This window comes from Podarcis vaucheri (genome assembly GCF_965113315.1).
Source record: "Podarcis vaucheri genome assembly, chromosome: 6".
Taxonomy (NCBI): domain Eukaryota; kingdom Metazoa; phylum Chordata; class Lepidosauria; order Squamata; family Lacertidae; genus Podarcis; species Podarcis vaucheri.
Genome location: NC_138764.1, coordinates 72,710,345 through 72,723,135, shown reverse-complemented (window position 1 = coordinate 72,723,135; position 12,791 = coordinate 72,710,345). Strand labels below are relative to the sequence as shown.

The window sequence follows — 12,791 nt, the reverse complement described above, 5'->3', positions numbered from 1 at the left end:
GGGGGCACAGAGTGGGCTAAGTGGCACACCCAGTGCTGCCTATCATCTTCACCATTCCTTGTGTCCCAGCACCTGCTTTCTGAGGCAACAACTTCCCTCATCTCAATGTTAGGGTCAGTCCTGCTTCTGGTATTGCACAAAACAGATTCCACATTTGTATCATGCTCATACACAGCCCACTCACCAACACCTGCCTTGGTGTAAACACTGCTGTAGGCAGCCGGTCACATAGGTTGCCCAAGTTACAAGCCCTAGTAGGATTGGTGGGATAGGAGACAGTTGATTTCTGGGGCAGATTCCTAGACCGGCGTGTCCAGAAGAATAGTGCCAGCCAGGAGCTGGTGGAATAAAGATGCAGGAAAGCAGAAACAAGGAAGGAACTCCTTGATCAAGACTAGGGAGCAACACAAACAAGGCCAGAGTTTGGCTGTGTCCCAGGCAATGAAGGAGCCAATGGCTTCCTGAGGAGGAAGGAGTTCTGGAACTTGCATTCTAATAGTTCATTGCATGCAGAGCAGGAAGATTCCCAGAATTCTGTTGATCTCTCATAATATGGAGGTAAGTACTCTGGCACTGAGAGAATTGCTGGTAAATGCCTCATTAGCTAGAGAATGTGTGGGGAATCTGTGGCCCTCTGGATTTTGCTGGACCCCAGCTTCCATCAGTTGCTGCAAACATAGTCAAGGAGTGATGGGAACTGTAGCCCAGCACTGTCTGGAAGATCACATGTTCCTTTCTCCTCAGCTAGAAAAAACCTTCTTCTTTGACGATCACTCATAGCCGAGTAAGATAGTCTTCCATAAACATGGTTTTAACAGTGAGTCCGTAAGTGATTGTAGAGGCCAGTTCTTCCACAGTGGGGACATAGGTTTCCAGGCGGGAGTTGATTATAGTGAGGGTTTGCCAAATGTTTCTTCCTCTTACCACGTTTCTCCCTTTCGTCCTGTGGTCTTCTCTGAGCAGTGATGAAACACAAAGAGACTAGCTTGAGGTTGGTGGTGATAAGAAATGAAAGGGGAAGATTAAAAGTTCAGTTTCCACTCTGGTTGCCCTCAAATAAATGGAATCACGGGTTCAACTCACATGATACTTTTCTCCTGCACACAAGCAAACTCTTTTGTCCCTGGGATCATACTCATTTGGTGGGATTTTGTGTGTGCCAATCCTAAGCAATCTACATGCATGGTTGTATAGATTAACCTCAACATAAACTGAGCAGTATATAAATAAGCATCTCCAGCCGTTTTCTTAGTTGCTGTGGTTGAATAGGGCCTACCACTATTGTACAAATTATTGCCAGTTGTCCCTATCCATTCCTGCTTAATGACAGCTGCAGATTGTTCACATGTAGGAGCAACATCCTGCAAGCAGGGAGATAAAGGGAGTAACAGGGCAATTGTTTCTCTGCTGGGATAAGTCTCTTGTGAATATGCGTTTCCTGACCACTGGTCTCAAATGAAGCTGAGCTTTGATCTTAATGCTTCTCTTTCCTCTGCCACTTTGCTGAGTGATCCTGCAGACAGCATCCCCTGGGGCTAATGGCCTGGCTTTGAAGGATGGGTTGGTTGTGTTTCACACCTTGCCTCTGAACTTCCATGTTGGAGGAGTGGCAATCCAGCTCCTTTGTGGATATAACTAAGCACAACTAAAGAAAAATTGATTTGAGCTGTGTTATTACCTCTAACCCCCATTCCTCTCCTCCTTCCCCTCTTCCCCTTTCTGTTCTGTCATCTTAGTGCAAGTGTTGGGAATTAGAAGACTGCTAAATATGTTGTTGTTGTTAATTACATTTGTATACTGCCCTGTACCTGTAGATCTCAAGGCAGTTCACAAGTCGAAATAGTTCACTGCAGAGGTAGGGAACCTGTGCTGCTGGATTACAGCTCCCATCATCCTTGAGCATTGGCGATGCTGGCTGGGGCTGATGAGTCCAGCAACATCTGGCAGGCCACAAATTCCCTACCCATAGTATAGTGTCATGTGTTCAGCTGGAGGCAAAAATGGCAGAGAGCAGCATGTCTGAGAAGGGGTTCATGTTTACTCAATCTGATTTGTTTTATGTATAAATGTTTCGCTTTCAGTACATGGCCTACCTGTGCTCAGGAAAAAAATACAAGGTTTTGTTGCAAGCCTATTCCAATTGATATGATTAGTCCCCTGGAATAGGATTCCTCAAAGTGGAGCTTTGGATGCCATATTAGTGATGGTGGGAAGCACAGTGGATGAGAACAGGTTGTGTTGGATAGGCTTTAGTCACTGCACAGCAGGGTAGGGTGGAGGAATTTGGGAACATTTAGCTGCTTTTGTTCGTTCTTCTACAGTTAGACACATTTCTCAGAGGCAGGCAATCTTTCCTTCTCTCAAACAGTTAAGCACCACAACCAAATCTGAAAAGGGAATCTCAAAAAGTGACTTGGAAAGCTAACGTGGTCACAAGGAATCAATTTGTGCACATTCTGCTGGCTTTTGCAATTGCAGCCTGGTAATATGAGACGGTGTGTACGTGTGTTAATGCTTTGTTCTGCCATTCTGCTGTGATAGCAGGATTGCTGCAAGGGAGGGTCATGCAGACGCAGAAGTGCCTTCATTGGGTGGGCTTGACCTCAACAATGAGGAAAGCAGCGATAGCCAATGATGCTGGCAGCAGTCTCATTTTGGAACTCATGGCTTCAGGAAATTGAATCCTTTTGGGAATTTTCTCATGGAAAACATTTGAAGTGTGTTCTGGCTTTCAGCGCTGGAAAGATATTAGAACTGCCTGTCATGTGGCAAGACCACTTCTCAGCTGCCTTCTTTCGGGCAAAGATGTCAGGAAGGGCACTCTGTTTTTGAGACCCCGCACAGCTGCAGGTGGGTTGGTTGTTGTTGTTTTAATGCATTGCTGATTCATCTCCAGATTTGTGTCATCATTGTTGATGGCAGGCATCACCCATTACTCATTACTGCTGCTCAAAAACCAGCAATGTGAGGCGAACCTCAAAAAGTGTTGGGAAGCTTGTTTGTTGAAGCATTTGAGAATGAATTTGTTGTGCTGAACCTGATACATTTTGAGTATGATATAACTCAGAATTGAAGACTATGGACATTTAAACTCTCCTGCACATGATATGTCATTAATTTGAGAGAGACTTGTCTTCCCTTCCTCATGAAGACTCCGCAGGACTGCATTCCAATTAAAGAAATTTCAGTTGATTTAATTATATGAGTTAATTCGTTGATTGATCTATAGACCAAGGATGGAGAACCAGATAGTGTTGGGTTACAGCTCCTTTCATCTGTCACTATTGGCCATGCTGAATCGGATTGATGGGCCTTGGAGTTGAAGGGCCACTGGTTCCCCATTCCCCATCCCCATTTATAGATTAAATTTGCATATGGTTAAAAATAGTATGTTTGAAATTAGAAGCATAACTTCCATTGGGCTATATCCAATGAAGTTGTACCATTAGCTTAAGAATTTCCACCTGTTCAATGGTATTTTGTATCCCCACCCCAGTTTGCTCCAAAGGGTGAGGTATCTGTTCTAGAGGCGGGGAGGTGAGGAGAGGAGATTTGCCTGCACAAAGGAGAAGTCATTATGCTAATGGAATAACTTTGTTGGCTATATCCCCCCTTTTAAAGTAGTGCATAGATGTACACATAGTAGTGACTTGGGAGAGGCATTCTCTCTCATGTGAGGGATAAGGGGGGTGCCTCATTTAAGATGTAACATTTGTGATGGATATATTAGTATTTAAACATTTGTAGATGGTTTAAGCTGGGGGGTCCCTTTTTAGCCAAATAAATGCTTCATAAGTGATTAATTAGATGAACTGATTGGCTCTACTGCTGCTGCAAGGAACACCCAACTACTGCAGCAAAGGTGACAAAACCAGCCCTCATTTGGCATCATTTTTTCCCTGCCTTTAGGACAGGAAGGCCTAACTTTTCATACCAAGTGAGCTGCAAAAGTGTTTTGACATTGAACCCACAGGCCACACACTGCCTTGTCACATGGGGCAGGGGGTTGAGGCCAAAAATTCACGCCTCCCCCTGCCCTCACACTGCCATGCTAGGTAAGTGAGGCCCTGGACTTTGGGAAGGATTCTTTGGCAGTGTCCTAGAGCCCTCTCACCTCCTTCCCAAAGCTGAGAAAGCACTGAGGAGGCTTTGGGAAGGAGAAGGGAGGACTCTGACCCTGTCAGAGACCTCACAGCTCCTCCCCGAAAGCCAGCACCTCACTTACCTGGCTATCGGAAGGAAGTGTGAAGGTTTGGAGGAGGCATCAAGTGTTGCTGAGGGCCACCCAAAAAGGCCTCAAGGGCCGCATGTGGCTCTTGGGCCATGTGTTGGACCACCCTGCTTTAGGAGAACATCAGTTGCCAGCCATGGGGGACAGGGACAAAACCAGCTGCCCAGTTTTCCAACATCAATAATTTTCCATATGTTGATTTTAAATGTTTGTTATTTTTTGTTATTATTTTATTTACTTCATTTATGAATTGCTTCCAATGAGGCATTCTGAAGCAATTTACACTTCAATAAAAACATTAACAGAACAACTGCATATACAGAAATAGCTAAAACAATACACACACACACACACACACACACACACACACCTTGGGTTACAGACGCTTCAGGTTGCGCATTTTCGGGTTGCATATTGCGCCAAACCTGGAAGTACCGGAATGGGTTACTTCCGGGTTTCGGTGCTCGCTCATGCACAGAAGCGCTAAATCACGTTTTGCGCATGCGCAGAAGTGCTGCTGAATCGTGACCCGTCCATGGACAGACACGGTGTTGTGGGTTGCAAACATGCCTCCTGCATGGATCACATAGAATCATGCCAGATAGGGCTTTAATTTTCTTAATTAAGGGAAAATACAGTCATAACCTAGATGACTGGCTGTTGTAATTTCTCCATGGTATTTCAGGAAGCCTAAGTATTTAAGAGCACAACTTCAGAAAAACCTATGCCACAAAACATTGTAAATCAAAAAGCTCAATGTTGTGGAATCAAAGCTGAACAGGAAGCACTAGGTTCTGTCTGTCTGAACAGAACCTGAACATTGTAGTCTCTCTCTCTCTCTCTCTCTCTCTCTCTCTCTCTCTCTCTCCCCCCCCTCGGGCAACAGCATTTCTTGGTATGTACAGTGGTGCCCCGCAAGACGAACGCCTCGGAAGACGAAAAACTCGCTAGACGAAGGAGTTTTTCGTTTTCTTAGCCGCTTCGCAAGACGCATTTCCCTATGGGCTTGCTTCGCAAAACGAAGCTTGCCCTGCAAGCTCCGGGGATAGCGGGGAAGCGTAGCGCGTCTTCCCTGCTGTCCCCGGACCTCTTTTGAAGCAAGGGGTGGCGGGGAGAAGATCACTTCTCCCCGTTGCCAGCCCCGCAATCTCCGGGGACAGAGGGGAAGGCGCGCGCGCCTTCCCCTCTCTCCCCGGACCCCTTTTGAACCAAGGGGCGGCAACGGGGAGAAGTGATTCTCCCCGCTGCACCTTGCTTTAAACAGGTCCGGGGACAGAGGGGAAGGCGTGCAGCGCTTCCCATCTGTCCCCGGATGGTCTCCATAGGAACGCATTGATTGATTTTCAATGCATTCCTATGGGAAACCGTGCTTCGCAAGACGAAAAACTCGCAAGAAGAAAAAACTTGCGGAACGAATTAATTTTGTCTTGCGAGGCACCACTGTATCAGATTAATCTGGATTACTTTGTCTCCAGGAAGAAACCTGTTCTGAACCAGCAAAACTTGCCACAAGTTTCTCATCTGCAGCCTTCAGTGAGAAGGCCTGAATCTGATGCTCTCCTTGGTGCACTTACACTCGTCTTCAAGCTGGATGAGCCATTGAGAAACATAAGCAGCCAATCAGCCAGTTGGTCATATAGTCTGTCTGGCAATGGTGCTTCAGAAAGGAATCTTTCACAACCCTATCTGGATGTGTCTGGGATTGAACCTGGCCCCGTAAACTTTTGCGTGCTAAGATTGTGCCCTACCTCTGTGCTACACCCCTTTTAAAATTGCAACGCCATTATAATAGAAGGAACTTTATTATTACAGCTGGGGTTTCCCCACATGGAAACTAACATAGGAAATATATGACGGGGTGGGGGGAATCCCTGCATTATTTAGTAAAAGACAGAACACTGATATAGCTGTATCAGCTCTTGTTCTTGGATTCTGATGTATCTGTTATATATCTGGTTCAGCCTCACCTCAATCTGGGAGGGTCTTGCCAGTTGTTAGAATAAAAAGTTGTGGGTCAAATTTATGGGGTGGGGAACCTGTGACCTTCCATATGTTGCTGGACTCCAGCATCTATCAGCCCCAGCCTGCCTGGTGAATGGTCAGGAATGAGGGGAGCTATAGGCCAGCAATATCTGTAGTCCAGCCTTCAGACTCGGAAGGTTGCAAAGTTTGTAAAAACATTTGTAAGGTTGCTGCTGCTTAGGGTGTCCTATTGAAGGAAATATCTGAGCTGCATCGCTCAGAAAACATTTGGGAGAGACTGCATTAAATTCTTTTGGAGCGGTTGTCTGCCAGTTTGTCTGACTGCATGTTATAACAGCAACGCTCCTTTAAAATCAAAGACTGGGTCAGCTGCTCTCTGCTAAGCACATTACCAGAAAAGAAAAGTAGACAAAAGTCACTTGCCTTGATGGCAACCACAACTACTTAGTCTGCAAGCCTGTGCAAGTCCAGACATTAGAATTCTATTCTTCGCATTGGGTGTGGTTTAATAGACGCCCATGCAGGGCTGTGCCTCAAGCAAGAAGAATAGCCAGCTATTTTAGTTAGTTAATTCTCAGAGATAGATGGGAATGTGAGGGGAATGTGAAGTATTTGGGAACCTTATCGGTTTCCAAGAGTAAATCACTAAATACGAGTTGAGAAGCCTGCTTTGAGAAAGAAGTTTTTCCTAAAGTTGTGAACAGCCAGGCAACCAAGGACATGTCATAGTCTGGAAAATGTCCTTGAACAGAGGACAGCTGAAGTATAGAGGCAAGGAGGTGCCAGATGTTCCTCATCCCTCCTGTAGATTTGGGGTCGGGGCGATGGGGTTGAACATGTATCGTGTGCCCAGGTTTCCAACAGCAATTCCTGTAGGCTAGTTCCATCTTGGAAATGATTGGTGCCTGCTGTTTTAAGTGAGCTGCTTTGGGAATGCATATGCCAGGAGCAATCCTGGAAGTTCTCCCCCACCACTGCCAGAGAAAAAGGGTGGAAGACTTATGTGCAAGAAGGAGTTGGGTAGAGAAGGGGAGCACCAGTTGGGGCCAGTGGTGGCTTTTGCCTTGAGTAGCTGAGACTGGCTCTATAGGGCTTCATTTGTGCCAGGGCTTAGCCCAGTGCCAGAGCTGGGTTTTGGAAAGAGTGTGAAGTAATGCTAAGTAGTGGCTGTGAGCAGTTTCCCTTCACTAGTGAGTAAGCACAGCCCATCCACCCCACTCTCCACCCACCTACATGTGCACCAATCTTCATGTATCTTTCCTTTCAAAAGACGATTCAAGGACGCTGGCTGCCTGCAGTTGGAGGAATGGGAAGAACTTGCTTATTAAACCTAAACTCCCCCTCATTCTGCACATTTGCTGCCAAGGAGCTGGGCTTCCACCACAGATGGTCGGGTCTTCAGCCAGTACAAAGCTCTGGCAGCTCTCTTTTTAGAAGTTGGCCACACTGTCAACATAAACCGTGAGCATCTTGGTAGAGCAGCTTTCAACAATCTAGTACCTTCCAGATATTATTGGATTACAACACCCAGCAGCCCCAGCAAGCATGGTCAGTGGTCAGGGATGATGAGCAACAGGTTACCCATCCCCACTGCACTGATTCCTTACTGAATTGATTCCTTGCTGGTATTCTCCAGGCAGCTATGCAAGAGGAGGAAGAGGGAGTATTGGGTGAGTAAATGATAGAGGGAGGCGAGAGACAAGATGGAGAACTAGCATTTGATTTGCTGGTGTGCTGATCTGACAGTTCAGCTGTGATGATGGGGTGCTGTGCTGTGCATCTTCTTTTTGAATTAGCATCTTCTTTTGCCATATTGGAGAACTCTTTGAGGACTCTCATAAAAACAACAGATCCCAGGATGTATTAAGAAATTATAGTGTCGTTAAACCGATATAGTTAATTGGGATGGGGAAAAACAATCGTAGCTGGCTTGTGTGTATTCTCAGTGGAATTACTGTATGTGTATAAATGTTGCTGCTGCTTTGCCTTTGACAACATTATTGAACAAGGAAGACCCTCAGTTTTCTCGGTGAAACTGAAGTAACATATTTTGGTGGCAAGTAGAAGAGGATCAAGGTCTAAATATATTTCGGTGAGAAGAAAGGCTCCCCTTTCTTGCTGAGTTCTTTGAGAGTGTGGTGCAGGCCACTTGCACTGGAACAAGCCCCATGCAAAGCTAAGCTTTGAAACTGTAAGGCTCATATGAGACACAGATGTGGCAGCTCTTGTTTTTGCACAAGATCTATGAGGCTATATCACATTATTTTTTAAAAAAAATGATGTCCTGTGTTGTTACCTGTGTGATGTGCTGCAACCTGTAGGAGCTGAACCTGCTTTACATGATATTACTACTTGACTCAGCTTCTCACGCTCAGCTCCAATCAGAAGATAAGTTAACAAAGATCCATGTTGGTGTTTAAGCCATAGTAATTACCACCACTCTACTGCATTTATATCACTGTAGGTACGCAGGGAGAGCTAATTATTGCATATTAAGAGCACTGTCCCTGTAATGTAGCATATGTTTTCCTTTGTTTCACATGGCTTTTCAACCTTTGATGATGATACTGATAAAAATACTTAATATTTACTTTAGGACAAGGGTGGGGAACGTGTGGCTCTCCAGATATTGTTGGACTCCCAACTGCTTTAGCCAGCATGGCTGATGGTCAAGGATGATGTGAGCGGTAGTCCAACAACACCTGGAAGAGCACAGCCCCCCCCCAGCCTCCCCTGCTTTCAAGTGCTTGAGCTGTTTCATGTACATTAGCTTAGTAATCCTTACCAGAGCATTGTAAAGTAGGCCAGTGTAATTATTCCCATTTTGCAGATGTAGGTGGATGGAGCTGAGACTCGGACTACATATTATCTTGACAAATACATATTTCCAAGGTCATGTTTGCTGAGGTAATGTGGGGGTAGAGATAGCATTTGCATGGGGTGTTTCGGTAGGAGAGAGTGCTGCTTCCCTGATTAAGTCTTACAGGATTCCCCGCCCCCTCAATCAGGCTTGTTTCTGGTTTTGGACCCTGGGCAACTGCCTAATAGGGACTGATGAATTATTATCAGGGAGTATCTATAGTGGGAGGTCTGACTAACAGCAGGTTCAAATGCTTACGGAACCTTCTTTGACTCTGCTGAAGATGTCAGAATGGCAGAATCACCTCCATGATAGTAATAGTTGGAAATTGCTGTAGGATGCCTTTGCTGAATAAGGTGTGCTTGCTTCCGCCTTTTAGATGAGGCTTCTTCCCTTCAGAGGAGGACAGTTGGGAGGGGAGGCAACAGAATGGGATGGGGTGAGAGAGCAGAACTTACATGTTCAGCAAAACAACAGCAACATGTCATAAAATTCTTTCTCTACTGTAAGCACTTCAAGCTCAAGCAGCATGCCTGAATGCTCCCACGTGTAAAAACAAAAACCTATTCTACACAGAAAGAGATATCATCACATTTCCTGATGCCAAACTGCATGCAGTACCCCTCTTTTTAAAAGTGGAGGAGTATTTTTACATCAATAACACATATTGATAGGACATCCCTTCCCACAATATGAAATGGTACAGTCTCTGAAGGTTACCTGGTTTTGCTGAGTGTATAGATTAGCAAGTCTTCATTTTGTGCCACATTTCTAGGTACAGGTATGGGCTTTTTTAAGCTTTGTGTCTGAGTGTTTGGTGGTTTTTTGTTTGCAGGCGCTTTCCCTAGGGAACCCATGTCTTACCGCTGAATCAGAACAAATGGCAATCTTGTTTTCTGCAGATTGTCTTTTGCTATGATTCAGCAGTAAAATGAGGGTTTTCCCAGGGAAAGTGCCAGGACGGGTAGAAAAACCCACTTGGACACGCAGCTTTAAAGTGCAGATGTGTGTTTGGAAAGTGTGGCACAAAATGAAGTCTGGATGAGCCCTATGTCTGGCTCTGAATGGAAAGAACAGAATGGAGAGGATTTGTGCCATATTACCGGGGAAGGAAATGGCTGGGCAATGTCTTCAGGCAGACAGGCAACATGATGAACATTTTGGGGTATTTTGCAAGAAGTTGGAGGCTGTTCTCACTATTTGGGTTCCTTTATTCGTAGTCTCTCTCCCACTGCCACCCCAGCTAGCCAGACCCCCTTGCTTCTCTTGGGCTCCGTGATCTCTAGAGATGTCAGCAGCTGTTCCTTGGGGAGCGGGGAGAGAGAATTATCACTCAGTGCCAGCCTGTTACTTTGGGGAGTGGCCACATTGCTGCTGCTGCTAATCAAGGCCACAGGAGGGTGTGTGGAAGAGGCCGACTCCCAGATGCTCAGGATGCTTTGAGGCAGGCCTATTTATAGTAATTTTCTGTGTAGGACTGGAAAGGAACCTCCTGAAACCCTGGAAGGAAGGGAGCCCCAGCTGCTTTGCAAAACAGCACAGCCTGATGGAGGAGGGGAAGGGCTTTCTTTGCCTGTCAGGGTGGGTCTTGCAAAATGGTGGGCATTTCCATCTGGGTCAAAGCACCGGGCAGCAATGTGGGCAGCAATATGGGTAGGTGTGGGGTACCTGTCAAAAAGTAAAGCTAAAATTCAATGCAAGAAATTCTCCACAGACTGGATAGCTCCCACTGTCTCTAATGCCCTTGTCCTAATCAAGACTAAATTAGCCATGGCTCATCCTAAGGAAAATGCCGTGGGTCTTTGTCATTTTAGAACCCCCATCATCAGCACTCATCTATACAAGTTTCTAGAGCTCCCAGTTAAAGAGGGAAGCTTGGAAACGTGATCTGTGACTCCTGAAGTCTCTGAAAGTAGGAACCTTTCTGCACCTGAGGCTTTGCTCAGTTCCCCCTCCAGGTCTCTCTTGAGTGTTGGTAACAACCTGGTAGCTCTGTGAGCAGAGAAAGGGCTGCTGGCTTGAAGACCTCTGCTGCTGGTTTATGCCACTTCTGGTGGGTGGTGCAGTTGTTGTTGGTTGTTTATTTGCTGGTGTCAGAGAACACTTGCACTGGTCTTGTCCTATGGAGATGGGAAAATATTATGGGTGTTTTGTTCCTGCAGTGTTGTGCAACTGCCCTGGAGAATGCAACCACAAAGATATATATTAGTACCGGTAAGTACGCTGTAGCAAACCCCAGAACACCTGGTGCTCTTTCTTCAGTTTCTTTACCTTAAGGGCTTACAAGAGCATCTTGGGCAGCCTTCAGAGGATCTTTACTGGGATCTGAAGCAATACTGGGCCTGGGAGGATTCTTTCACCCACCTGTGCAAATGATGGGAAAGCACAGCAATCGCCCTGTCATCACCATGCAGGGTGTGGGGCAGACAGAAGCCTGTGAACCAGCTCTGTTGGGTCCAAGATTCGCCTCTGCCACCTCCGCCTGCAGTGGCAGTGGGTGGGTTGCATCACTGTCTCGACCTGTTTTCCTGTTTGTGAAATACAGACAGCATCAGCCTCCAGCTGTGCCTTGGGACTCGGGAGGCCTTGTTCATCTTTTCAGCAAGTGTGCTGAGTGTTGCTGAGCAAAAGAAGACTGTGGTTGTGGTGGGATTCCATACTGAGGAAAACCCTGTCCAAGCAAGCAAGCACAAGCACTTGTGCAAACTCTGGGGCTGCAGCTCGTTCTGTTGTAACTTAGTCGCCTTTCAACCATGGTGGTTCAGATCCCCAAAATCTGATGGTGGCAGAGGTGCTGCTTTCCCATTGCTTTCCTCCCCCCCCCCTCCTGTTGAGGATCAGTGGTAGACAGACCTGGAGTGAGCATGGGTGGGGCAGAGCCAAAAAGGAGTGAGTGGGGCCACCCCTTCTCTCTCTTTCTGAAACCCCCTTATCTCTGTGTGTCTCTTTCCTTCTATCTCCTGCCTTCCCCACCCCACAGGCTGCCAAGAGAGGAACAGATCACTCTTGCCAGTGGTATGAATTGATTCCTTGCAGAGAATTCCGCCCCCCATCTCCTTTCAGCTTCTCTCTTCCATATCCCACTTCTTGCCTACCCTGCCTCTGGGCTCCCCCCTATTGCCCCCCCCCCAATTAGACTATGGGCTGCAGTCCTGTTGGGAAAGTGGTGTTGTACTGAGGTGCTGCTTACAGACTTCTCATAGGCATCTGCTCGGCCAATGTGAGAACAGGATACTGGACTAGACAGGCCACTGGTCTTTTCAGCAGGCTCTCTTTATGTTGCCCTCAGTTCTGCAGCCACCCAATAATATGCAGTGAACTAGCCAGAAGTTTCATTTTTTCATATTCTATTCTCTTTACTTCCTGGATTGAAAGAAGAAAGGCTTTTGCATAAATACCTTCACAGTAAGAGCACCCAATAGGTTGTAACAGCAAAAGGAACATAGAAGCGTTCTGTAAAATGAGAATAATAATGACGCTTCATAATGCCAAGTGCTGTATTCATTAAAAGGGTTGAATATGTAGTTAGTAGTTACGAAAGGTGGCTGGGTACAGAGTTTCACCTGGCTGCTTAATTTCTAGATCTGAGGGAAGCTGAAATGGGTGAGGTATTCAAAGCCAATCCCTGACACAGCTTGGGAATGTTAGACTTCCGTTTATTGCTCATGCTCAGGAAGTTATTACCTTATGTGCAGAGGCGCACATTTGCTTTGGTTA

At 46.2% G+C, this 12,791-nt stretch overlaps 1 protein-coding gene across 1 annotated transcript in view; it reads left to right on the top strand.

Moving 5' to 3' along the window:
* The window catches only part of DENND2C (DENN domain containing 2C), a 55,626-nt gene that overhangs the window by 14,712 nt on the left and 28,123 nt on the right, over positions 1-12,791 (top strand). The window lies entirely within an intron of this gene.